This window comes from Giraffa tippelskirchi, chromosome 10, assembly GCF_054371585.1.
Source record: "Giraffa tippelskirchi isolate mGirTip1 chromosome 10, T2T-mGirTip1v1.2.pri, whole genome shotgun sequence".
In the NCBI taxonomy this organism is placed as follows: domain Eukaryota; kingdom Metazoa; phylum Chordata; class Mammalia; order Artiodactyla; family Giraffidae; genus Giraffa; species Giraffa tippelskirchi.
Window position 1 is genome coordinate 153,895,483 of NC_137284.1, and position 26,175 is coordinate 153,921,657.

General features: G+C 41.3%; 1 protein-coding gene and 1 long non-coding RNA gene across 5 annotated transcripts in view; one reads left to right on the forward strand and one right to left on the reverse strand.

The window, feature by feature from the left end:
• CNTNAP2 (contactin associated protein 2) overlaps positions 1-26,175 on the forward strand; it is a 2,222,175-nt gene that overhangs the window by 1,902,094 nt on the left and 293,906 nt on the right. The gene's annotated exons all lie outside the window — the stretch shown is intronic.
• LOC145524614 (uncharacterized) overlaps positions 19,508-26,175 on the reverse strand; it is a 64,927-nt gene continuing 58,259 nt past the window's right edge. The window contains exon 9 of the long non-coding RNA XR_014067713.1: positions 19,508-19,702. This is a non-coding gene — a long non-coding RNA (uncharacterized LOC145524614). The remainder of the gene's footprint in view (positions 19,703-26,175) is intronic.

The following is a 26,175-nucleotide window of genomic DNA, read 5'->3' on the forward strand; positions in this document are numbered from 1 at the left end:
TAAAGTGGCTTCTAAAGGATTTAATTCATTTAAAAATTAATAAATGCCTGAGACATAAGCAGTATTGAAATCAAAGAAATTGTTGAACATATAGGTAAAAAATGTGTAAAACTGGCTAATGAAATATCAATGTCTAAATTAGTGTTTTGAAAGAGAGGATTGGATGAAACAATTAAAAACGAAGCCTGTAAGCCATGAAAGTTGGTGACGGACAGGGAAGCCTGGCATGCTGCAGTCCATGGGGTCGCAAAGAGTTGGACACGACCGAACAACTGAACTGAACTGAACTGAAGCCATGAAAGAAGTAATCAGTTAAAGTTTTCTAAGAAGCTTGTATTTGAAAAGGATTTAGAGAGGATTTAAAAGACCAATTAACTTTAGACTTTCTTGAGTTTTGTGTGTGGTACGATTCCAAATGTGCCCACTTAATATTAGATAATATATAACTTCAAAACAGAATGGGACAGGAAATTGAATGACGACACAAACAAAATAGTCAGAATGAAAGCAAAAGAGTTATTTAAAAATCAGGAAAAAGGAGAAAATATTATAAGGCAGAAGGAACAAGTCTCTCTCTCTCAATCTGGTATATGTACACAAGCACTGCTGCTGCTGCTGCTAAATCGCTTCAGTCATGTCTGACTCTGTGCGACCCCACAGATGGCAGCCCACCAGGCTCCGCCGTCCCTGGGATTCTCCAGGCAAGAATACTGGAGTGGGTTGCCCAAGCACACAAACACACATATATATGATGTCATTGGACTAAATGGACTAGCTAAAAGAATTGGATCATATTAGATTAAAAAGAGGGTAAGTGTTCTTTTCAGACACAAATAAAGACTCAGGCTGCTTTTAAAAGGATGAAAAGATATGCTTCAGGCAAATAATAAATAAAAGAAAACTTAGTAACTATGATAATATCAGGTAATAATAATTTTAAAACAAAAGTCTTTATAGGTATAGAGAAGGTCAGTAGATTATGACAAAAGATTTGATTTGCATGGAAAATATAGTAATTCTAAACTTGAATGCACTAACAAAATATTCTCAAAGTATATAAAGCATATGGATAAATTAAGTCCAATATCATATAATAAAAATTTACATGCTAATTTCAAAGCTGCTGATTTTAATTAAGCACATGGAAGTAAATAAAGGAAAAGGAAATGGAAACCCACTCCAGTATTCTTGCCTGGAGAATTCCATGGACAGAGGAGCCTGGCGGGCTGCAGTCATGGGGTCACAGAGAGTCGGACACGACTGAGTGACTAAAACACACACAAGTAAATAAAAATAGAAGTTTCTAAAAACATAATTTAATAGGTATAAAGAGTCTGAACAAAAGAAATAAAGGACACACCGTCTTCTAAGATGTAAATGAAAGAGTTGGATCTTTTTATATTCCTATAATATTCTTGAGCTTTATTCAGAGATGTAGCGAACTTACTTGAAAGTAGTTGACCCTTTTGAGACTTGCTTTTAAACTTTGTGAACCAAGGAAAGAACCAAGGAAGCCATTCTCTAGGGCTGATTTTTCCCCATCACCAATGTGATTGCTTTTGAGTACTCTTCCTCATGCCCTCAAATCATGAGGTTTTTTCACTCTGATTGGTAGGAACATGAACTATTCTTGGCTTTGCCTGTGCGGGTCTATCTATTCTCTCTGGGATTCTGTGCTGAAGGACCCTAGACTACCAACTCTGTCTCCTCAAATAAGGGAGTCTGCCAGGTTCCTGAGTTCCCCTTCTCTGCATTGAGGGCTGGGAAAATATTATCAGGCAATGATCTGGAGCCATTTGGGGTTCACATTGTGTGTGATCTCTCAGGCATAACAGTCCTGCAGTTACTTGATGTCCAGTGTCAGAAAGCTGCTGTTTTGTATATTTTTCCACTTTTTCAGTTGTTTCACATAGGATTAAATCAGGTGCCCATTACTCCATCTTGGCTGCACATAGAATTTTCTTGTGTCTTTCAAGTGTTGTTAATTAATTAAAATGTGGATTTTTTAAGGATTTAATAAATGTATGTATGAGCTCTTAGGCTTCGCTGAATGTCTGTTTAGAATCTTACTCTTAGAGATTAGCTTTCAACCAGCAATACTCAGTGGGGCCAGAGATGAGAAGGGTGAAATTTCTGTCTTCTAAGAAATCCCAATAGGTGACTTATGGAGAAGATGAGGAAAGAGAGGATAAGAAATCAAAATTAAAAATAATAGGAAAAAGAGAGGCGGTATGCATCAACCCTAAAATTAAGCCGCAAACAGAGAAATTGGTGAAAATTAGGTGCTTAATAAAGCCCTTGCTCTAATAGTTGGATCCTAAGTGTGACTTCACTCATTATGTGCTAGTCACTCTCCTGAGCACGTTATATCTAGAATTAACTCACTCTCTCAAAACTCCATGAAGTGAGTTACTATCATCCCCCTTTTGTAGATGAAGAAACATGTTAAGCAAATTGTCCAAGACCCCATAGCTGGAGAATGGCATGGCTCAGCTTTCAACCCAGACTCCTTCAGTATCACTTTATGCTGCTGTCAGTCTTGTCAAGTGCAGTTCTCTGGTTTTAAGCCCACAACATATTAAAAAGAATTGCAGATGCTGAGATGAAGCTAGTAGATGCAAATCCAATGAATACAAGGAAAAATAAACAATGGCAGTTGGTTGAAAGGGGCAAGGACATAGAAACCTCAGAAATAAGCATTACCCTGAGCAGCTTATCACTAGTACATTAAACAGTAAATGTTCAAATGATGAACTTTAATCTACGTTAAGAATTATTTTTTTGTTAAAGCTCTGGTTAAATTTGACATGTTCTACTTTTAAAAGATACATTTTTACATCTGAATGACATTCTGATGCCAAAAGAATTTTCACCCTGAAATGCACTGTTACCTAGTTACCTAGTGGACGTGAACTTCATTGTGTTGAAAACTTATTCCTGAACAATGCCAGATAAAAAAGCTAAGAGTTGCTTTACATATTATTAAATAATATGCTCTTCCAACAATGTGCTAAAAGCATTTTAAACCCCTACTTAATCATTTCTCTTTTTTTCAAAATTCTTCTCACATTGACTAAAATAGAGTTTGCCTCTTCTTTTTTTAAATTCAGTTGTGTTTTTAATTGAAAGATAATTGCTTTACAGATTCTAACAATGTTCATTGCTGGCTTCTCATGTTTCAAAGATAGAACATCTTTCTAGATGACTTTTCACTCTTACCCCTCAAAATATGCCAATTTTGTGAGACCTGTAGCAGACATCTTCCTGTCATATGTCATCAGGAGAATCTCACTTCTTCTTAGAACGTGGATTATTTAGTGTGATTACAACAGGAGGAACAAATAACTCCTTGCAGAAGGTAAGGAACATCTGTAATGCTTTATAGAGGAGAGGGATTCCTGTATGGACAGTTTCACAGGCAGCCTCATTGACAAAGCTACTAAAGGAAAGGAGTGATGCTGTTGACATCATTTCTGAAGGCATGAATTGTGGATTTTGATTCTTTTCCTATAAATACTCACCTTGTGAAAACTCCTCTGCAATCTCTGCTGTCAATAAGTTTTATAAATGCTGTATACAAGCCTTTAATTCACCAGTGCCTGCTTGAGGCGTATTTATTTTTTAAAGAAGAGAAGCTGGAGAAGTCATTTGAAAATTCATGGGCAGTTCACTCTTCAAGGTTGTGATGTGCTCTTTGAACAGCCATAAAAACTTCTGAGCGACTACACATGGCCCCTTCCCTTCAGAACAGATAGCTTTGCTTATTCATTATCTGAATAGTGGATTAGGTAATCAAATAAACAATTATCTTTCTATTCAGATGGCATAAGAGTAGCCTCTCACCCCTATCCCTGCATCCCCTGGCCCCACTTGCTTGCTGGTTGTCAGCCTACTTTGTCTTGGTTTTTCAGGATTTCCTCATATCCCTCCTCCTACTTACATTCCCATATTCAGAAAATTATAAAAACAGTTTAAATCTCCAAGTAATGCAAGTCTTCCAAGAGTTAAGCCAAAGTCTGTCAAATCACCTTCCTAAATAAATGACAGCTTGTTTGATATACCTCTATATAAGGTTTGACAGACATTTCCTGTAAAAGGCCAGATGGTAAATATTTCAGGCTTGTGGGCCGTGTGATCTGGTCACAACTGCTCAACTCTGCCATGGTTCTGTGAAAGCAGCTGGAGACCACATTTATAAAGGAATGGCTACAGCTGTGTTCAATAAAACTTTATTTATTGACACTAAAATGTGAATTTCATATAAATGTCACATGTCACAAAATAGCATTCTTTTTTCCCAGTCATTTAGAAAGAAAACCATTGCTTATCTATAGGCCAGGCTGCATTCAGTGATGAGCCATGGTGCCAACCCTTCTCTGAAGGATTAGCATAATGTCTCGTAAAGGGTTTCTCACCCATAGTAGTATTTACAATTGAGGTCAGACAGTGGAGAACTCTCTTGTGTATTTTAGGATGTTTAGCAACATAGCTGGAATCTAGATGCCAGTAGAACCCCTGCCCCCAAGTTCTGACAGCTGGAATGTCTCTATATATTGATAGATGTTCCTAGGGACAAAACCACCCCTGGTTGAGAGCCACTGGCCTAACACACTGAAGGTCAGTGTTCACATGAAATTAGAGCTAATGGGTTGCCTAGTTATATTAACAGATAGTTTCATGTATCACCTGAGAGATATCCCTGGAGTTCTCATGCTACTAAGAGAGAAAGGATGAGGCTCCTCCCAGTTCATAGCCGTTGATGAAATTCGAGGCCCAAGGCAACCCATTGTGTAACCCGGATGGAGGTGTTAGAGGGTTTATACAAAAGTACCTGCTTTGGACTTAGAAGTCAGTGTTCTCCACTCCCTGTTATTTATTTCTATATTCATTTTCATTCGTTCCTGTTTTCACCTCCTCACCTCAAATCATATACTATGCACCTGGCTCTGACTACAAAGATAAATCTAACATTTGATTAAATTATTTCATTTATTTGACCAGAATACCAAGATGTGAGATAGGAACATAGGATACATATTTAATATTAAATTAAGAACCTAAATTAATTTATTTTTTGTAACTGCAATATCGTTGATTTACAGTATTGTGTTAGTTTCAGGTGTGTTGCAAAGGAATTCAGATATATTTTTCAGATTATTATTCCATTATAGGCTTTTACAATATATTGAATATATCAGTAGTTCCCTGTGCTATGTGGTAAATCCTTTGTGCTTAAATGAATTTCTATAAATCATCTTCCTACATAAATTTTTTTTCAATCCAAAGTTTTTTCTACTCTACAAATTGTCAGAGGTATGCTCTTAGTTTTTTAGATAATTATTTAGGCCAAAGGCAAAAAGGTAGGTAATGTGTTACAATAATGACTCAAAAGCAGAGACATCCTTATTCTTCTCTACCTTTTTCATCTCCAGTTTTAAATTAGAGGTATAAACAAAATTCTCCTTCTCACTTTAGCATATATTTTTACCATTTTTTATAATTTATCAAAGGAAGTTTTTCTGGATTGTGCTGAAAGTTGTAAAGAATGCCAGATTGTATATTCTAAAGAATATCTCCCCCTCTTACTTACCTGATAAACAACTTTTGATCCTTCCAGGGTCATATTGTATTCAAATTATGAATATTTGTGCCTCAACTCTGCAAATTCCTCAGGATACTTAATTATTTGATGTCTCAGTGTGAGAAAGAATGAATAACACCTCTTTTGCCTGAAATGCGAGGTTTCTGGTGTGTGGAGAACAGCTTGCTCTGCTGACGTAAGACTGGTTAACTCGTATCTCTCAATGAGTAGGAAAGTCTTATATGACACAGCTAAAAAAATTCACACTGAGATGCACATAATAAGAAATAGACCTCCAGCAACCACAAAAAAATTATAACATTTTAAGAGACAGAACGATGCGTTTTGAAGAGGAATCTGAACTTTAGTTTCTGACTCCTGTAATTGATTGGACAAGTTTTATCTTCTCTGAACCCATTTTTTTGATCCCCAAAATAAAGGAGTTGAACTGTGTAATTTCTAAATCCCTTGACTTTATAACCTGTTTATAGGTTACAAGAACTGTCAGAGAGTATCACAATTTCTTTCTACAAGTGGTGCCAAAATTCTGAATCAAATATTTGGGAAAGTTTGGTGACAAGTTCAATAGTCCTTATGCCTCTGAATTCTTTAATGTTTCTTATTTTTCCCCTCCTTCTATAGTCTTTGAAGGTTTTCATCTGTAAAATGTGAGCCTTCTATAAGAATGGGCTTCCCTGGTGGCTCAGACAGTAAAGAGTCTGCCTGGAATGTAGGATACCTGGGTTCTATCCCTGGGTTGGGAAGATGCCCTGGAGAAGGAAATGACAACCCACTCCAGTATTTTTGCCTGGAAAATCCTCTGGACAGAGGAGCCTGACGAGCTACAGTCCACGGGGTTACAAAGAGTCAGGCACGACTGAGCGACTTTGACTTTCTTCACTTTCTGTGAGAATGAATATACATGATTAGTCACATAGTTTGGTGTAATGCAAGATTTAGCTTTTCATAGAAAACCCAGAATTAATTAAAGACTGAATCAAAAGCAATTTCTGAAGAAATTCAACAGTTCAGAGTCAATAATGGCCAGTCCTCTTATGGTACAGATCCATTAGAATGACCATTAGAATGACCTTCTTCCTCTAGTGGACACGAGGCAGTGACTGGAGACATTTTTGCGAGTCACACTGGGTGTGGTGTGGTGGAGACAGGGTGTGTTAATGGTGTCTGGTAAGTGGAGGCCAGGGATGCTGTTTATACCTACAGTGCATAGGACACGGCTCCCACAACAAAGAATCACCTGGCCCCACGTAGTGACAATGCCAAAGCTGAGAAACGCTGCTGTCGACTATTAGAGATCTGATTTCTAACTGAGGTTGTCAGTTCCATCTCTTACTTTCCACCATCACAGGAGCCTTTGCTTCCTACCTTCTATTAGTAGAGGTCATGAACATTAGTAGAATCGCTAAAATGGGGTTTCTTGGCATAAATCTACCCACATATATAAACTTTTACCACAGAAACTTCATACGAACACAGTTGATTAGATCAATTAGGGCAATTAAAGCCATAATGTCTGATTTTCTTCAAGCCTGAGAAATACCACAGTATATGCCAGTAAGATACTGATTTATGTTTAGTTACAGAAACATGTGACTCTACATATGTTTCTACCTGTGGCTCTAAAAGGTACATTTTAATTTCTCTGGGTAGTAATTTCTGGTCTCTTTTTTTCTTTACCCAGATATTCTGTTTGGCTGCTTCAGAACAGCAACCCACAGACAATGTAAATGTTGGTTCTCCCCATTTTGAGAAACGTTGGGAAAACTCAAATTCAGATGCCCCATCAGAGTCTCTCATAGTGATCTTGGGTGGCCTCGGCCGGCAAAAGCCTGGAGCAGGGCCTGGGTTCCCAACCAGAGACTGGGCTGGGTCACAGCAGTGAAAGCTCCAGACCCCAGCCACTCGACCAGTGGTCAGTGACAAGGGTCCTGGCCCTTCAGCTTTGCAGAAAAGAATTTCCACAAAGAGAATGTAGTAAAGCGAGTCAAGTATTTATTAGAAGGAGAACGAGTCCAGTACATGTGTATAGACACACAGGCGGACTTGGAGGAAGAGTCCCTGTGTTGCTGAGTCGCCCCTGTGGTAGTGTGGATTAGTTCTATGGGCATTTCTACCAGGTTTCCTTTGGCCAGTTTCATTATGACCTGCCTGATGCACAGTCCATATTTGGTGCATCTCAGGATCCACTCAGGCGTGCACATACATCTCTTAGCCAAGATGGATCCTACCACAAAGGCAGGAGAACATCCCTTGACATGACTCCCTGTGGCCTCCAAGGAGCCTCTTCTGCCCATGTGTGGTCAGGAAGGTCTCCTAACTTCAGAAGCTAGAAATATGTGGTCTGTGCAGGGACCAGCCTCCTCCCTTAATTGCCCTGTTATTCTTGTCTTGGAGTTTCCGTCAATATAGAATGAATCTCCAATTGCTTTACCCTGGGGAGGCCATCTGCCTCCTGCCTCAATAGACCAGAATTTACGTACCATTTGTTTAAAATCTTTCTTTTCTTCAGATGTGAAACTATATGCCCAAAGCTAAATGGAGACAGGGCAATTACACATTTTGCGTGAATTATCTCATCAATAATAGTATCACCTGGCTGATTGCATCTAATCAAAATTGGCCTAAAATAGATAATTAAACAAGTGCCTTATCCATCCATTTTAATTTATGTTACATACTCTACAAGGTCCTGGTTTGTTCACCACACACTTATTTATTTAAAAATAAAATTCAACTAGCTTTAGGTGATTTATTCTGATCCTGCTTTTCAAGTAAGTTTATCAGCAAAGATTCTTTCTCATAGAAAGCCTGGGATCATATCACAGAGTTAGTACAGTTGGATTCAATTACCTTAATAAATACGGTTTCGGGTGTACAAAAGATCGATGTACTTTAAAACATAATAACTGATTCTTTCACTTGTGTTATCTTCCTGTCCTCCATTTCATCCTATCTAAAGTGATAAGGAAAAGGTGTTAAATACTTACTTTTGACATTCTTCCCTTGATTTTCCAAGAAGAAAAACTTACACAAAATGATAAATGCATTGAAATCTAGATTTCAAAATGTTTGCTTTCAAGAAAATTCAGCAAATCTCGTTGCTTGTAGAAGGGAAAAAGGAGGAGCAGGACAAATCTTCCTAGTGATTGCATGCATGCATGCTAAGTCACTTTAGTTGTGTCCAACTCATTGCCACCCTATGGACTGTAGCCCACCAGGATCCTCTGTCAGGGGATTCTCCAGGCAAGAATATTGGAGTGGGTTGCCATGCCCTCCTCCAGGGTATTTTCCCAACCCAGGGATTGAACCAATATCTCTTATGTCTCCTGCAATGGCAGGTAGGTTCTTTACCACTAGCACCACCTGGGGAGCCCTTCCTAGTGATTAAATGGTAGTATCTACATTTTGAGTATTTCTCACTGAATTTGTATCTGCTATCCTGTTCCCCAGTATTCTGGTTTTCCTCCTTCCAAGCACATGGTTGGATTGCATTTTTCCTCTGGCCTGAATTGAAGTTCGTTGTGGTCACGTGTGGCTTGCTTTGGACTATGATATGGGGGCTCAGGTAATGTGTAACTTTAACCTCAAAGTCTTTAGGAGCCAGCATGTGATTCACCATATCTTCCTTCTACCATCACTCCAGATGGTTGAGCCTGCCCCCAGAATGAGGGTGACATCGAGCAGAGCCTGTCTGCAGTGAAGCTATAGCAGATGCAAGAAATAAACATTTGCTGGGTTAAGCCACTGAGATTTCAGAGTTGTTTGGTCGTCAACAAACCCCATTTCAGGCTGATTAATGAACTTGTCCATATAAATGCCTCCAAGGAATCAGGTAATGCCTGAGAAGGTAATTTTGAACAACTCTCCGCCTATGCCTCCCCAAAGAATAGTAGTAATCCAAGAGGTATTTAATTTAAATCTTCACTATGCAGAGTGTATTTTGTCTAGGAAAATCTTTATTGATATTAGTGATGAAAATTATAGAGCAGGAGAGAAAAATAGGAAGAAAACTAATCTCAAATGTCAGCATTTGAGGGGATCTTGGTTGTCCTCTCTTTGCAAATGAGGAAGCGAGTTCCCAAAAGGCTATGTGACTCGCCTTCAGCAAGGCGTGTGTAAGGTCTGTGTAAGACCAGAGGCCGTGAGAAGAAAGTAGACCCAAAGGTATGTTTTCCTCCCTGGTGAGGTGGACAGCCTCTTCTCCCACCAAAGACAGAAACAATCAAAGGTTCTCCATACCCTTTCCCTTGGGCATGAAAGAAAATACTTGTATTTGAAGGAAAAGGATGATTATGTCTATTTCTTAAAAAGTTCATCCTTCATGACTATGCGACTGTTATCTTTTGTTGTTGTCCGGTCGCTCAGTCGTGTCTGACTCTTTGCGACCCCATGGACTCCAGCACACCAGGCTTCCCTGTCCTTCACTGTCTCCCAGAGTTTGCTCAAACTCATGTCCATTGAGTCGATTATCTCTGGAGACTCTCAAAGGACTTTTGCAAAAGTGCAGAATTATGTAATGAGCACCAACTGTGTGCTCAGCACAACATCATTGGTCACCTGTGTTAAGGTCTAGAAATTACAGAACTAAGAGTCACTCTTTCTCTGAAAAAGAGATAAAACAATTGCCATCTTCCCTTAATGTATCACTGAAGCCAGCACCTTTTCAATGGAAAGGGGTAGCTCACTCAATGCCTGTAGACGTGATGCCACAGATCCACAGATTTCTTAAATGCTATATTGTCATCTTACGATAACCTGAAAGGCAAAATTTCTCATGTGCTGCAACAACACACAATTGAGAAACATTTTCATGGAAGAAGAGTGTATTTTCTTGAGGCGGTGTTCCTTAATATAAATTCTCACAAGACTCAGAATTTATTTTTCCTCTAATACATTCATTACTCTAGACCAGGATGGCAGTTTGCACACAAACCTTGTTTTCTGCTGCCATCTGGTGGAAGCTACAGAGGAGTCTTGCCCAAGCCCCAGCGCTGCTGGCAGGGGGGCCAGGCTCTCCCTCAGTCGCAGGAACCCACGTGGTGATCAAAAGGCAGGTCTTTCTATTAAACTCCCTGGCAGGGAGATGGCAAAGGCTGGGCTCCCTGCCCCGGAGACTGTGCAGACTGTCTCATTTTGGACGCCCAGAGCATTTTTCTCTTCTTTTATCTTTAGACTTCCATGGCTCTCAGGCTTTGAATATAATTCTTTCCCAAAGATTCTTTAAAACCACTATTTGTTCTTTCTTTGCTCTTTCTTCCTTTTTTCCCCTCCTTTCTCTTTTTGTGGTGTGGTAGAGGGAGGAGGCAGGGGGTGGCTGCTTTAGTGTAAGGAAGATTCTACTAAAATTATAGAAATTGCTTGGTTTCATCAACTTGCTGCAATAACAGTTGGATATGACAGGTCATTTACATGTCACTCATGTGAGTTTCTTGTGCAGAGAAATCATGAGCCAAGGGCTGGGAAGTGCTTTAAGTATGATTATAAATGGTCCACACTCACTTAGAGGAGTGACATAGATGGGAAAGACATTGTTTAGTCATAAAGTTCCCTTCTAGGCGATTTGGCTGCTTCTCCATCAAGTATAATGGGAAAACAAGCCAGTCTTGATATTAAATATCCCAATGATCCCTCAAGCTTTTTATTTCCTGATAAGTCAGTGCTCAATTTTACAGCAATATGTGTTACCCACGACAGTCATTTAGTCGGTCAATTTCAGGCTAGTGATAAAACTCTGAGTAATTGGACAGTAGTGGTGATGCTCCATATTCTCTGAGGAGATGTCTATAAATTAAAGTGCCTGGGTACACACTCAGTTTATATTTAACAGCCATTACTAAATGTAATATCTAAGTAAAACTGGATTATGATCTACATATATGAGAAACTAATTAAAACTGTTGGAAACCACCCATTTATCTTTGGATTATTTATATAAATACATAGCGATCTGAAAATTTAGTGCATATCAGATATGTTCCTGCCTATAGCTATTACAGAAAGCAAAGAACATTTTATGAGGAAAATGGTGATTCTCAAAGACTGAGCTCCAAATGGAAATTTTCGTACTTTTATAAGGATACAGCTTGGATTATTAAACGTCAGTGCTTTTCAAAATAGCTTTCTGCTCTCACAAGATAAGTCTAATAAAAGTCTCTTCTATCAGAAAAATAATAATCTTTGTTAATTGATTAACACCTCTGCCCTAAGTGCTGCATGTGAACTCATTTTTAGAAAATCCCAGTGCTTTCTCAGCTCCCAAAATGAAAGATTGCTAGTTAGCACTATAATTTCTCACCTTATAATCAAATTTGCGTTCACTTGGTAATGTTAAAATTTTTGACAGTCATATGAAATGTACTTTTTTCCTTAAAACTTCCTAAGATTAAGCATACTCTCTCATAAAGGTTTATAGATGAAATAACATCGCTATGAGCCATGTCTTGTGTGTATACACTCTAAAGCACAGGAGAGACAGTGGACTCTGCATTTTATGGGGAGGCAGGTGTGACTGGTGGTGATGGGGAGAGATGAAAGTGAAGTGCGAACAATCACGGAGCCCAACAAAGCAGAGGAAGGCAGTGGGTAGAGGGGGGTGTTGGTGATACAGGCGCGTGTGCTCTAGACTTGGCCAGGTGTTCAGTCGTGACACAAGCCGAGCAACCTGTGAGGTTGCTTGCAAGTGATGGATGCACGGGAGTGAGGACAAGGAGGAATGAATACAGGAACTGACCTGCCTTCAATGTTAACAGTCCTACCAGAAATTTCTGCTTCATTTACACAAAGTTTTTCTGGTTGTTTCCGAATGAAATGAAGTCTGGTTAGCTCCCACCCCCTAAAGTTGGCAGTCATTTCGGCGTGTTGAATTTAGAGTTCAAGGGGGAGAAAAAGTACCAGGAAGAGACTTACAGGGTCTCAGAGAATTGAGGGGTCCCTTACCTGCTTGTCACTGCCACTAGTCACCCCTCTGACTCGTTTTGAATTGGGAGAGTTGGGGAGCATAGATTGGCAAATGTTGCACAAAATTGAGAAAATATGAGTTGACAGTATCCCAGGTGTGCACATCCACACTAATATCCCAGGAGGGGCCAGGCCATCCCTACATTAATTCACAGCACCAACTCCATCCTCTCACCCTCTGAAAATTCCAGTGGGTTTAGGCAGTGTTCCTATCACTCTTATAAGAAAGTAGATGACACAGCCAGACTCTTTTCAATCATATTTTCCTACCATATTAGTTTAGTTCTGTCACTCAGTCATGTCTGACTCTTTGTGACCCCAGGCTTCCCTGTCCATCACGAACTCCCAGAGCTTGCTCAAACTCATGTCCATTGAGTCAGTGATGCCATCCAACCATCTCATCCTCTGTCATCCCCTTCTCCTCCCACCTTCAATCTTGCCCAGCATCAGGGTCTTTTCCAGTGAGTCAGTTCTTCGTACCAGGTGGCCAAAGTATTGGAGTTTCAGCTTCAGCATCAGTCCTGCCAATGAATTTCAGGGTTGATTTCCTTTAGGTTGGACTGGTTGGATCTCCTTGCTGTCCAAGGGACTCTCAAGAGACTTCACCAACACCATAGTTTAAAAGGATCAGTCTTCGGCGCTCAGCTTTCTTTATAGTCCAACTCTCACATCCATACATGACTACTGGAAGAACCATAGCTTTGACTAGATGGACCTTTGTTGGCAAAGTAATGTCTCTGCTTTTTAATATGCTGTCTAGGTTGGTCATAACTCTTCTTCCAAGGAGCAAGCGTCTTTTAATTTCATGGCTGCAGTCACCATCTGCAGTGATTTGGGAGCCCCAAAAAAGTCTGTCACTGTTTCCATTGTTTCCCCATCTATTTGCCATGAAGTCTACCATGTTAAATCTTCAATAAATTGCTTTTCTCATATTGCATGTATTGAGTTTCTGCTGGAATTCAGTCCTAAAAATGGTCTTCCCCTATTAAATCATTAAATGTCTCATTTAATCATGAAACAACTGCCAGGTGCAATGTTGAAAAGGGAATAGTTGCAGGAAGCCTAACGTGGCCAACCAATAATCTACCACAGTTCCTTGGTTTCTTGCTCAGGGCTCGGTCGCTCAGTCGTGTCCAACTCTTTGCGACCCCATGAACTGTAGCCCACCATCCATGGGATTCTCCAGGCAAGAATACTGGAGTGGGTTGCCATTTCCTTCTCCAGGGACTCAGCTTCTTAAGGAGGGTTTGAAACTGTGTCTTTAAGAGGATTGATGCTTTAGAGTCCAAGGGATTTTAGAAAGATCCTTTCTGCCTTAGTCTGCTCAGGTTGCTCTAACAGAATATGATAGACTTGGTGACTTATAAACAATAGAAATATATTTCTCATAGTCGTAGGGCTGAGAAGTCTAATATCAAGGCACTGGCTGATTCAGTGCATGGTGGGGACTTGCTCCCTGGTTCATAGATGACCATCTTCTTGCCGTGTCCTCATAGGGCCTGTTTTGCAAGGGCACGAATCCCATTCACAAAAGGGGAAGAGGGCAGCAGAGGATGAGAGGTTTAGATAGTATCACTGACTCAATGGTCATGAATCTGAGCAAACTCCAAGAAATAGTGAAGGACAAGGAAGCCTGGTGTGCTGCCATCCATGGGGCTGCAAAGAGTCAGATACGACTTAGCGACTGAACAACAAAATCCCATTCTTGAGGGCTCCATCCTCAAGACCTGACCACCTCCTAAAGGCTCCACTTCTCAGTCCCACCATGTTGCATGTTAGGATTTAGCATGTGAATGGGAGGGGACAAACATTCAGTCTATAGCCCTTTCTTTAGAATGAAATACTTTTCTATGTGCTTTCTTTAATGTCAATGTTTTAGTTTTAGGAATGAAACAGTATCCATTTATTTCAACAAAGTTATCAGCATTTCCCAAATATTGATAGATTACTTGTTTACTTATACAACTAACAATTAAAACTTAGAAATTTAACAAATTAAATTTCCCACACACTTAAACATTAATTGCAAACTTAATCAAGTTTTTATAAGCAATTCATTTAAATAAAAATTCTGATATGTCCAATTTTCCTAAATATGCTAAATACCTGAAAAGCATATAGACCTCTCACAACTTTATATAATATAAATTGTGTATACAATTTTATACAATATAAATTGTATATACAATTTTATATACAAAAGTATATAAAACTCTCACAAAATTATTATAAGTACAAAAGTAATCAGTAATTCTAGATTAAAATCAGTTATAAACATGCAAATATAGTGAATTTAATTTTTTCCTTAGTCTTTATTATGATTTATATTTTTGTTGCTAGGCTACATTACTAACACATAAGCTATTTCACTAGTGTTGTGGCTTCCTAGAGTTCAAAAATATTGGCATATCCCAGTGAAAACAAAAGAAGTAACTGTCTCGGAGTAGCCAAGGGTTTAAGTTGTGAACCAGTTGATTCTTGGTAAAGACAAAGGCCCTGGTTTCTAAGGAGATTTAAACCCTAGCCCATGATCATCAGATTACATTTCACTTAAATCTGCAGATGTCAGACTAGTTTTAGTTTTTTTGTTTGTGCTGGGTCTTCATCACTGTGCTAGGGCTTTCTCTAGCTGGGGTGAGGGGGGGCTATTCTTCACTGTGCGGTGCACAGCCTTCTCATTGTGGTAGCTTCTCTTGTTGTGAGCAGGGGCTCTAGGAGCAGACTCAGTAGTTGTGGCAAAGAGACTTTGTTGCTCCATGGCATGTGGAATCTTCACAGACCAGGGATTGAACCCAGGCTCCCTGCATTAGCAAACAGATTCTTAACCACTGGACCACAAGGGAAGTCCCTGGTTTTAGTTTTAAATGATCTTTTTTCACAAATGATTTGACCAACATCTAATTGTATTGATCCTATCATTATAATGTGTTGACTTCTGTTGATCTGTTAGAATATCATGTTGGGAAATTTTAAAGTATTTTTATTAAGATTATTAGAACCATATAGGAGCATTACCTCCTAGTAGACAGCACGTTGAGTCCACATTTAGTTCTCCTCGTCAAGACACTGGCTCAGATGATAATTTTCTGAAGTCACTGTTGATTTCTGCTCAGTAGGGTCACTGGTGCTAATGAATGACAAGCTTTTGTTTCATTCAGTTTTCATGTTTGACTCCAGCTACTGGCTGGCCCTTTCTGGTTTCATTACAATAACTACTTCTCTTAGGGTTATTTGTCTTGCTGGTTTTGTGCCTGCCAAGCATATACTATATAATTAACAGTCAGGAATATAATTAGCAGAGGAAATAGACTATTAACCCTCTACTATTTTATTTACCCTTCTTTGTGTTATAAGTGTCTTTGATATGCCTTCTATTGACTTGTATAAGTATCATTATAAGCAAATGACCATTCACAGACTAAACTCAACTTGTTTTAGTCAAGTGTAACTCATGCTCCGGAGAAGGCAATGGCAACCCACTCCAGTACTCTTGCCTGGAAAATCCCATGGATGGAGGAGCCTGGTAGGCTGCAGTCCATGCGGTCGCTAAGAGTCGGACACGACTGAGCGACTTCACTTTCACTTTTCCCTTTCATGCACTGGAGAAGGAAATGGCAACCCACTCCAGTATTCTTGCCTGGAGAATCCCAGGGACGTCGGAGCCTGGTGGGCTGCTGTCTATGGGGTCACACGGAATCGGACACAACTGAAGCGACTTAGCAGCAGCAGCAGCAGCAACTCATGCTCACTTGCATTCCAGCAACCCCCCACCCATTCACTTCGACTCATCAGTATTTTGCTGACAGGAATCTCTTGACCTTGATTCCATTCACTTATTATTCTACTACTACTCCCAGGGTTCTTAAAAACATCCTTGGTTTCTGGCAACACAATGCGCCAGACCCATTCCAATTTGTTTTATTTTGTTTTCCTTCTATGAGACGTGGAATCTGCATCCCTACCAGAAATAGTAGAGAATAAAAAAATCCAGAATCTGGGCACCATGTGCAACCAGGAAAGTGAATGGTAGGCAAACACACTGCAACTGGGCCACAGTAAATAATGACAGAGATGGAATATACATGTGGTTTTAAGGTCCTAAGTTCACAGTGATTTTCTGATATACAATTATAGATTGCTATGATCTTCCTTTCTTAGGGCATCTGGTTTTGTTAAAGCTGACTTTTTTTTACATTGAAACATTTGGTTCTCATTCTTTCATGCTTAGACAAAATGCACTGAAATAGTTCTTATGCCTGATTCTGTAAGAATTCCAAACCATATGTACCTTCACAGAATTGTATTTAGAATTGTGTGTGTGTGAGTGTGTGTGTGTGTGTGTGTGTAAATGTTAAGACTGTGGATCAGATAGTATCTTTTTTTCAAGGACTTGTGGTAAATACATGTTGCATTTTGCTTCCCCACTCTCCAATGAATTAAATTCTTTTGTTTCTATACCTGTCTATATCAGCTTCTTCATACCCTCGCATAACAATCTATATTTTCCTTTTGGAATAATGTACTTATCCCAGTTCTCAAAATTGACAAGTAATTAATTTAAAAATGTGTTTAGTCACTCAGTCATGTCTGATTCTTTGTGATCCCATGGACTGCAGCTCACCAGACTCCCCTATCCATGGGATTCTCCAGGCAAGAACATGGAGTGTGTAACTATTCCCTTTTCCAGGGGATCTTCCTGACCCAGGGATCAAACCTGGGTTTCTTGCATTGCAGGTGAATTCTTTACCATCTGAGCCACCGAAGAAGCCCAAATTAAAAAATAAAGCAACTTAATTTGACTTATGTAGAGTTGCGAGAAGCCAGTGCACACAGGTCAAAATCAGAATAGGAAAAAGCAATCTTCTGAAGATTAAAAAAATGTCTACAGTGATGTTTGCTCTTCTAAGATACCATTAAAGGAAACCCAAGGTTGGGAAGAGTTCTGTCTTCACACTTTTTTCCATATGCAGTCTTCATCTTAAGTGGTTTCAACCCATCTCATGATATCCGCCGCATCCTCCACTGCACGGTCCCCATGATATCCGCCGCATCCTCCACTGCACGGTCCCCATGATATCCGCCGCATCCTCCACTGCACGGTCCCCATGATATCCGCCGCATCCTCCACTGCACGGTCCCCATGATATCCGCCGCATCCTCCACTGCACGGTCCCCATGATATCCGCCGCATCCTCCACTGCACGGTCCCCATGATATCCGCCGCATCCTCCACTGCACGGTCCCCATGATATCCGCCGCATCCTCCACTGCACAGTCCCCGCGATATCTGCTGCATCCTCCATTGCACTGTCTCCACTGATGTTGTAGGTCAAGGTGTAACCTCAGGGGCACCACAAGCCAAAGAGAAGCCAGCAGTGGAGCAGGAAAAGGAAATCCTCCCTACCGGGCTGGGAGTCAATGCCTATGTGGATGCAGGGCCATTAGAAGACAGGCCTGGAGCACGGGGTCCAGATCAGACAGCTTTCCTCAAGTTTCAGAGACACAAAGTGAAGGGTTTATGACCCTCAGTAGGAGGTTATTTGCTGAAATTCTCATCACAGAACCAAAAAAAGGAAAGAAGGATGCAGACATGAGTTAATAGCACTAAAGTATCCTGGGAGCTGTCTTATTCTACCAGTTGTTGTTGTTGTTCAGTTGCTCAGTCATGTCCTACTTTTTGCAACCCCATGGATTGCAGCACACCAGGCTTCCCTGTCCTTCACTGTCTTCTGGAATTTGCTCAAACTCATGTCCATTGTGTTGGTGATGCCATCTAACCATTTCATCCTCTGCCGCCCTCTTCTCCTTTTGCCTTCAATCTTTCCCAGAATCAGAGTCTTTTCCAATGCATTGTTGTTGTTGTTCAGTCACCATGTCTAACTCTTCACTACCCCATGGACTGCAGTGCGCCTGCCTTCACTGTCCTTCAGTATCTCCAGGTATTTGTTCAGACTCATGTGCATCGAGTCGGTGATGCCATCCAACCATCCTATCCCCAACCATCCCCTTCTCCTCCTGCCCTCAGTCTTTCCCAGCATCAGGGTCTTTTCCAATGAGTCGGCTCTTCTCAGTGATTTTACTAAAAGTTATTTTGCCAATGACTTAACTACAAAGAACTCACGAAAGGAAAACGGAGTAAACTCATGGAGGCTCTGGTCTGGATCTTAAGACCCCATCTGTTTCATTTCCTTGGGGAAGCAGGTACCTAATTCTTAGAGCCATTTGGTTAAATGTGGACCAACAGAAGCAGATGTTATATCCTGTTTAAGGGGCAAAGTCCTTATTTTCTGTGTAGTCTGGTGAGGAGCATCAATCCACACAGAAATATTCATGAGGTGTTTCTACCTTGAGGCATGGCATGATTCCAGAAGGGCAACGAGCCAGGAGAGCTCTGAAGCCTCCCGGAGAAAATGGAGACGCTCGTTACGCATTATGCTTGGCTGGGACAGAGGAAGGGACGGGGCAGGCTGGTCCACCAGGACTGCAGATCCACTGCTTCCTGGAACCTGGATCATAAGTAAGAAAAGAGCTTTGAAAACATTTTCCTGTGGCTTTAAAATCCTTCAGGCTTCTCTGGTGGCTCAGTGGTAAAGAACCTGCCTGCCAATGCAGGAGATGCAGGTTTGATCCCTGGATCAGGAAGATCCCCTAGAGAAGGAAATGACAACCCACTCCAGTATTGTTGCATGGAGAATCCCATGGACAGGGGAGCCTGGTGGGCTACAGTCCATGGGTTGCAAAGAGTTGGACACAACGTAGTGACTAAACAACAACAACCAACAAAAGTCCTTCACTGCCACTGTGCTCAGCTTTCATTCTTTCAGCATACCTCCCATTTCTCAAGCATCTCCTGACACTGGGGTTGCCATGTCCACAAATGCCTTGACTAACGTTGGGGGGAGCGGCAGAAAACAGATACGATCCCCCCATCACCCATCACAGAGCTCGTTTAAGAGTGCCTGAATCTTTATTAGATACATGAGAAGAGTTGCAAAGAAGCAAGTACCTACAGTCTCAGTTTATTTAAAAGAAAACTATCAAGCCTTGCTTTATGTGCCCGCCTCCTGACGACATGGATCAGCAGTTTAATCGATAACGCTCCACATCTTCTCAAGCAGTGATTTGTCCCAGTTATCACAATTTCTAAACCGAATAAAACATAGTGATGTTCTTTAATAACATCTATGGGGCTCAAAATAAAACAGCACAGTCCATATACTTATAAATACAAAGACCATTGATATTTCAGAATTCTGAATTTAGTGTTCTGTTGAATATATTTGGAAAATGCTTAACCAACCAATCTATTTACAGTGGAAGGAGTTACAAAGTTCCTCAGCCATTAACAGTTAATACATTTGAAATCTACGAGCATAAAAGTAAAGCATGAATTTAAGAAGCTGTGGCCATGAAGTTCATCCTCTGCTGCTGCTGCTAAGTCAAGTCAGTCATGTCCAACTCTGTGCGACCCCATAGACGGCAGCCCACCAGGCTCCGCCGTCCCCGGGATTCTCCAGGCAAGAACACTGGAGTGGGTTGCCATTTCCTTCTCCAGTGCATGAAAGGGAAAAGTGAAAGTGAAGTCGCTCAGTCATGTCCGACTCTCAGCGACCCCATGGACTGTAGCCTACCAGGCTCCTCCGTCCATGGGATTTTCCAGGCAAGAGCACTGGAGTGGGGTGCCATTGCCTTCTCCTAAGACATGTTTATTTTACAGGCAATATAGTGACAAGCTCACCCTGAGCCAACTGGATGGCTCAAACCCATCACTGTTCTCCACCCACCATAGCATAGAAATTATTTTAAATGCGTAGAGTAAGAATACTCTGCATAGTATTTATTTAAGCACAATGAAAATAGGCAGTCAAGGTAAATGATTGGACTTATAGGTGTTGGATTCAGTCAGACTTACTCTGAGGCCCCTCTTACTACCCATGTGAACTTGAGCAGGTTAGTCAATCTCTGAGTCTCTACTGCCTCATCTGCAAAGGGGAATAGAAGCAGTGCCTAAGTTTTAGGGTTTTGTGACTCTTAAGTGGAATCATGCATGTCAATGCCTAGCATAGGGAAGGATACATACAGTAAACTGTCAATAAAGACTAGCATGGTCATTATCTCTACAATTCATAGCATTTGTGTTAACTAAGATGAAGAAGAAAAGAAGGAAAACAAAAATGAAATGTCATCACAGAGGGGTGTGAATCTGCGGGTTGGATTCGTGACCCGTGTGGCTAATTTGGTCTGTGTCAGAAAGCAGTCCTGCTGGCCCAGTGGAGGATGGCTCGGAGTGGGAAGGATGGTAGCCAGGGAGACGAACGCGATCGGTAAAGAGAGCAGGTGATGCCTGGAGAGATGCCTCAGAGGTAGAAGTGACAGAATCTGGCATCTGATTTTGTGTGGGTGGGAGAACTGTGGCTCGGGCTAGACCGCGAAGCTTCCTATCCACGGGAGACTCCAAGCATAGTGATCCTTGAAATGCAGACCACAGAGGGGCCCAATCAGGGGGTGAGGACAGTCAGTTTGGTTTTACACTTGCTCTTTTCAGCTTCTGGTAGGAAATCAGAAAAGATGGGCATGTCCTGCTAGGATTCTGGCACTTCATCCTGGAACTCTGATTCGAGTCTGTGCAGGGGACATGGATGGCGGTCATCAGAGACAGGAAGGTGGCAGTCACGGCTAGAGAGCTGGGACTGGGGGGGTGGGAGGCTGGAAAGAGAAGAGTTGAGGGCCTGAGTGCAGCCTTGGGAGGACAAATATTTAAGAGATGTGTGGAGGCAGGAGAAGCAATCAATGGCCAGGAGTGAGTTGGTGGGGAGAGAACCAGGATGAACAATGTCCTGAGTGTCAAATGAACTTGAGTAAACAAACATGGAACTGCAGGAGGAGGGCTGAGTGCCCAGTATCTGAGCTTCTTCCAGGGCCCCCCAGAGCAGCCCAGTCTGGCTCCTAGCATGCAGATCTCTCTGGCAAAGGAAGCAACGTGCTTGTGCATCAAAGCTGATGGACCTGCACTCTCAGGGCCTGTGCGGTTTCCAGGCTGTTCCTGCTGGCTGAAGCCCAAGTCAGGAGCGAAGGTGATTTCTTGGCAGACTTTCCTCATGTCCTGGTCCAGCTGCATCAAGAACAGGAAGGAATGGCATGTTTGCCCTTCACAACGTTCAAAATAATGGTATTCACAATCAGCCAGCTTCTAGAAAGGTGCCCAGACTCCAAAGCTGTGTTTCCAGTGCTTCTGTAGAAAACATCACCCACATCAGAAGGAGCTGAGGTTCTGATTAAAAGGGCAGATCCTGGACCCGGGCCTGAGTGATGCGGAAGAGCTGAGATTGAGGCTCAGAAAGCTGCATTTTAGCAAGCTACGCATATTGTTCCAATGCATGCTAAAGTTTGTGAGCTGTTGATTATAAAAGAATAAAATACCAGATTGAGAGACACACAAAGACCTGTGCCTGGGAAAATTATCTGGAGGGAGCACTACATTTCACTCATGGGAAATAATCCTTCGCAGAATGGTGATACCTTGTGAAAACTAATCAGGTCCAGTCTCTCACCTTCCAAATGATTTCCATGAAAATTTGCTCCCTTTCTGCTCTAAGTTCTCTGATTTATACACAGTAGACTGCTTGAGAGTTTTTCAAGCATGTGAAATAGAGCAGAAGGAAATTTTCCCATGTATTTTCTTCAAAAAGAAAGATATTTTGAAGTTTAGTGTTAAAAGAAAAAATCATGAAATGGTTTAACCTTCCTCCCTGGAGTGGGGTAAGTTTTGTTTACAGCATTATTTTTATTAAGTACTTTTCAATGTAAACTTCATTTTCTAAAGTTGTTGTTGTTCAGTCGCTGCCGTGTCCGACTCTTGGTGACCCCATAGACTGCAGCATGCCAGCCTTCCCTGTATTCCACCATCTTCCGGAGCTTGCTCAAACTCACGCCCTGCAACCGTCTCATCCTCTCTTGCCTCCTTCTCCTCCTACCCTCCTGCCCTTTTTATTCTATTTTTATTTAGAAAAATACTTTTTATAATTAGAAATACTTTTTCTAAAGTATTGATATCCAAGTTTATTATCATAGGTCAACTTTGGAAGGCTTTACTTGATTCTTCTTAGTGAAGAAAATTAGAATTGTATGGTCTACTTTTTATTCTAACGTTTTCCCCTCATTTGTCAAGATTCTTAAGTCAAATGTTTTTCTGAGGGTCTATATGTATGCTGGCACTGAAACATAGATCACAGATGCAAGGCAACTATTAATACTAAATAATTATTATAGTTATAAATATAGACCATGGGATATTGAAATATTTATTCCCTATCCTGTGTTGATACTTGAAATCATGCCATTGAACATTAATTAGTTTGGCATTCAAATCTTCAAGAATCACTTACTAAAATAAATTTTTTAGATAGGATAAGTAATTGTTAAGCCATCAGCAGCCACCGCTTTATGAATGTCTCAAGGACCTTACTCTTTCTCCGGATCAGGAAGAATGGCCCCTTTCTCGCTGCAGCTCCCGTATGGCTTTAGAGTAAGGTCCAGAGACCCACTATCCAGATGCAAAAGCCGAGGCTTCCTCTACCCCCACTGCTCAGTCCCATCATGGGATTTCTTCTCAAAATTACAATCCAGTGACTAAAGGTAATGGGGAAATAATCTGACCTTTACTGTATCCCCCAGGAACATCCAAGGTCATTTAATTCTGAGCACAGAGCACGTTTACGTTCTTCCACCTGCTCTGTACACCACGTTTCACCATCACCCTCCACTCGTGCTCAGCCCCACCCTAGGTTCCTCCCCCAGCTCCCTTTCTTGCAGCCTTGCTTCCTCTTCCACTTAAATTTCTCTTTTCTTTTTCCTCTCTCACACAAATACACAATCTCAGTCCTTCCCAATACAAATCCTGCATCCATTACCATCCACAAAAGTAACCAACCAGTGTTAAAGTTTGATGTGGATTCTTCTAGACTTTTCTCTTTTACTCTGTGCTTAAAGGAATATACACACCGTCACATGTATCAAGGTGTATGTATTCTAATTTTTTGTTGTTCAGTTGCTAGTGAAAGTCGCTCAGTCATGTCCGACTCTTTGCGACCCCATGGACTGTAGCCTGCCAGGCTCCTCTGTCCATGGAATTCTCCAGCCCAGAACACGGGAGTGGGTAGCCTTTCTGTCCAATTCTTTGTGACCCCATGGACTGCATTATGCCAGGCTCCTCTGTCTTTCTCTGTCTCCCCAAATTTGCTCAAATTCATGTCCATTGCACTGGTGATGCTATCTAACCATCTCATCCTCTGTCATCCCCTCCTCCTCCTGCCTTCAGTCTTTCCCAGCATCAGGGTCTTTTCCAATGAGTTGACTCTTCGCATCCAATGGCCAAAGTATTGGAGCTTTAGCCTCAACATGAGTTCTTCTAATGAATATTCAGGGTTTATTTCCTTTAGGACTGACTGGTATATTCAATATGTATTCAGTCAATATTGACTGATATATTGACTGGTACATTTAGGATTGACTGGTATATTCTATATACTTGTGTATATACATGTATATAGGGCTTTCCTGGTGGCTCAGACAATAAGGAATCCATCTGCAATTCAGGAGACCTGGGTTTGCTCCTTGAGTTGGGAAGGTCCCCTGGAGAAGGAAATGCCAACCCACTCCATTATTCCTGCCTGGAGAATCCCATGGACAGAGGAGCCTGGCGGGCTACAGTCCATGGGGTCCCAAAAGTCAGACAGAACTTAACAACATATGCTTATTCTTAGGCTTATACATGTATACAGCTCCCCTGGTGGCTCAGACTGTAAAGAATCTGCTTACAATGCAAGAGACCTGGGTTTGATCCCTGAGGTGGGCAGATCTCCTGGAGAAGGGAATAGCAACCTGCTCCAGTTTTCTTGCCTGGAGAATCCCATGGACAGAGGAGTTTGACAGGCACAGTACATGGTGTCACAAAGAGTCTGACACAACTGAATGACTAACACTTCACATATGTATGTATGTCTATAAGGCACTATACATCTACTTTTTATCAAAATGGAGCTATTGTGTGTGTTTTATTCTGCAAATTATGTGCCATGTCACAATATACAATTGACCCTTTGCTTAGGTCTATTTTACTATTTATGACACATTGTATTATATTTTTGAATATACCATAATAGATTTATACGTTGTGGTTGTTTGCATTTTTTTTACTATTAAAAGCACCTTGAAAATTTTACAAACCAATGAAGCATCAGACTAAAAATGTGTGTGTGTGTGTGTGTGTGTGTGTGTGTGTTCAGTTCAAGGTAGAGTGTGGAAGATTAAGGGGAAAGTCAAGTGGATTGAAATCAGCAATAAAGCGACCATTCTCCAATACTAAATGTACTTGAAATTTATTCCCCTGCATCTGTAGGTAAATGTCCTTCTGTTCTTGAAACAATAAATCCCCATAAACTTCCCATAAAGTTTTGCAGAGGTGAAATGTGAGATTGGTTCCATCAGCATCCATTCGGAGCTCCGTGCACCTTCCGATCTGAATTTTAAAGGCCTTGTTTTTCCTCCCAAGCCAGAGACTGAGGAAAGGTCAGAATGCAGCATGTTTCAAAGCCACTGCTCTGGGTGCTGCCAAGCTGTTGGAAACCATTGCCTTCAAACCCCAGACTCTGGCACCATCTACTCAGTTTCAAATTAGCATAACCTACAGCACTAGGCGGTGGCAGTTAAAGCTATTGACTTTTGCTTTATGTTATAATCTAAATTCACTTTAAAAATATTGAGATTCCTGAGCAGGTGGATTCTGGGCAGCCAACCTTCGCATTGTTCTCAATAACATCAAAGGCAAGAATGGGACCGGGACTTCCATGTTACATGGACATTTCGAAGTAGAAAGTGTAAGTCTGGTCATAGAGTGACATGTCACACTGAATTTCATTGTAATGACTTCTTTAACAGTTCATTATCCAGGCATGTACTTTAGTACCACATTTTGCTCAATAAATGTGGAGTGAGGCTCCACTGCGTGGGGCTGTGGCAGTACCTCTGCCTTCAGCAAAAATCTTTTACGCTGAAATCCAGTTGTCCCGAAGGTACAGCTGACACATGCCCTGGGGGTCTGCAGGGCTGTGATAACCACACACTCAGAGCACGTACCAGCTGCACCGAGTGTGTAATAACTGCACACTCAGCAGCATCCGCTGTGGTCCCCGCTCTTCACGCTTGAAGCCACTTCAGCATCTGGTCACCACTCAAGCCATCCATCCTGCCCTCTGACAAATTCCCAGATTCCCTTAACATTAGGTCTAAATCAGCTCATGGGGGCTTCCCTGGTCAGTCAGTTCAGTCGCTCAGTCATGTCCGACTCTTTGCAACCCCATGGACCACAGCACACCAGGCTTCTCTGTCCATCACCAACTCCTGGAGCCTACTCAAACTCATGTCCATTGAGTTGGTGTTGCCATCCAACCATCTCATCCTCCATCAACCCCTTCTCCTCCCGTCTTCAATCTTTCCGAGCATCAGGGTCTTTTCCAATGAGTCAGTTCTTTGCATCAGGTGGCCAAAGTATTAGAGCTTCAACTTCAGCATCAGTCCTTCCAGTGAATATTCAGGACTGATTTCCTTTAGAATGGACT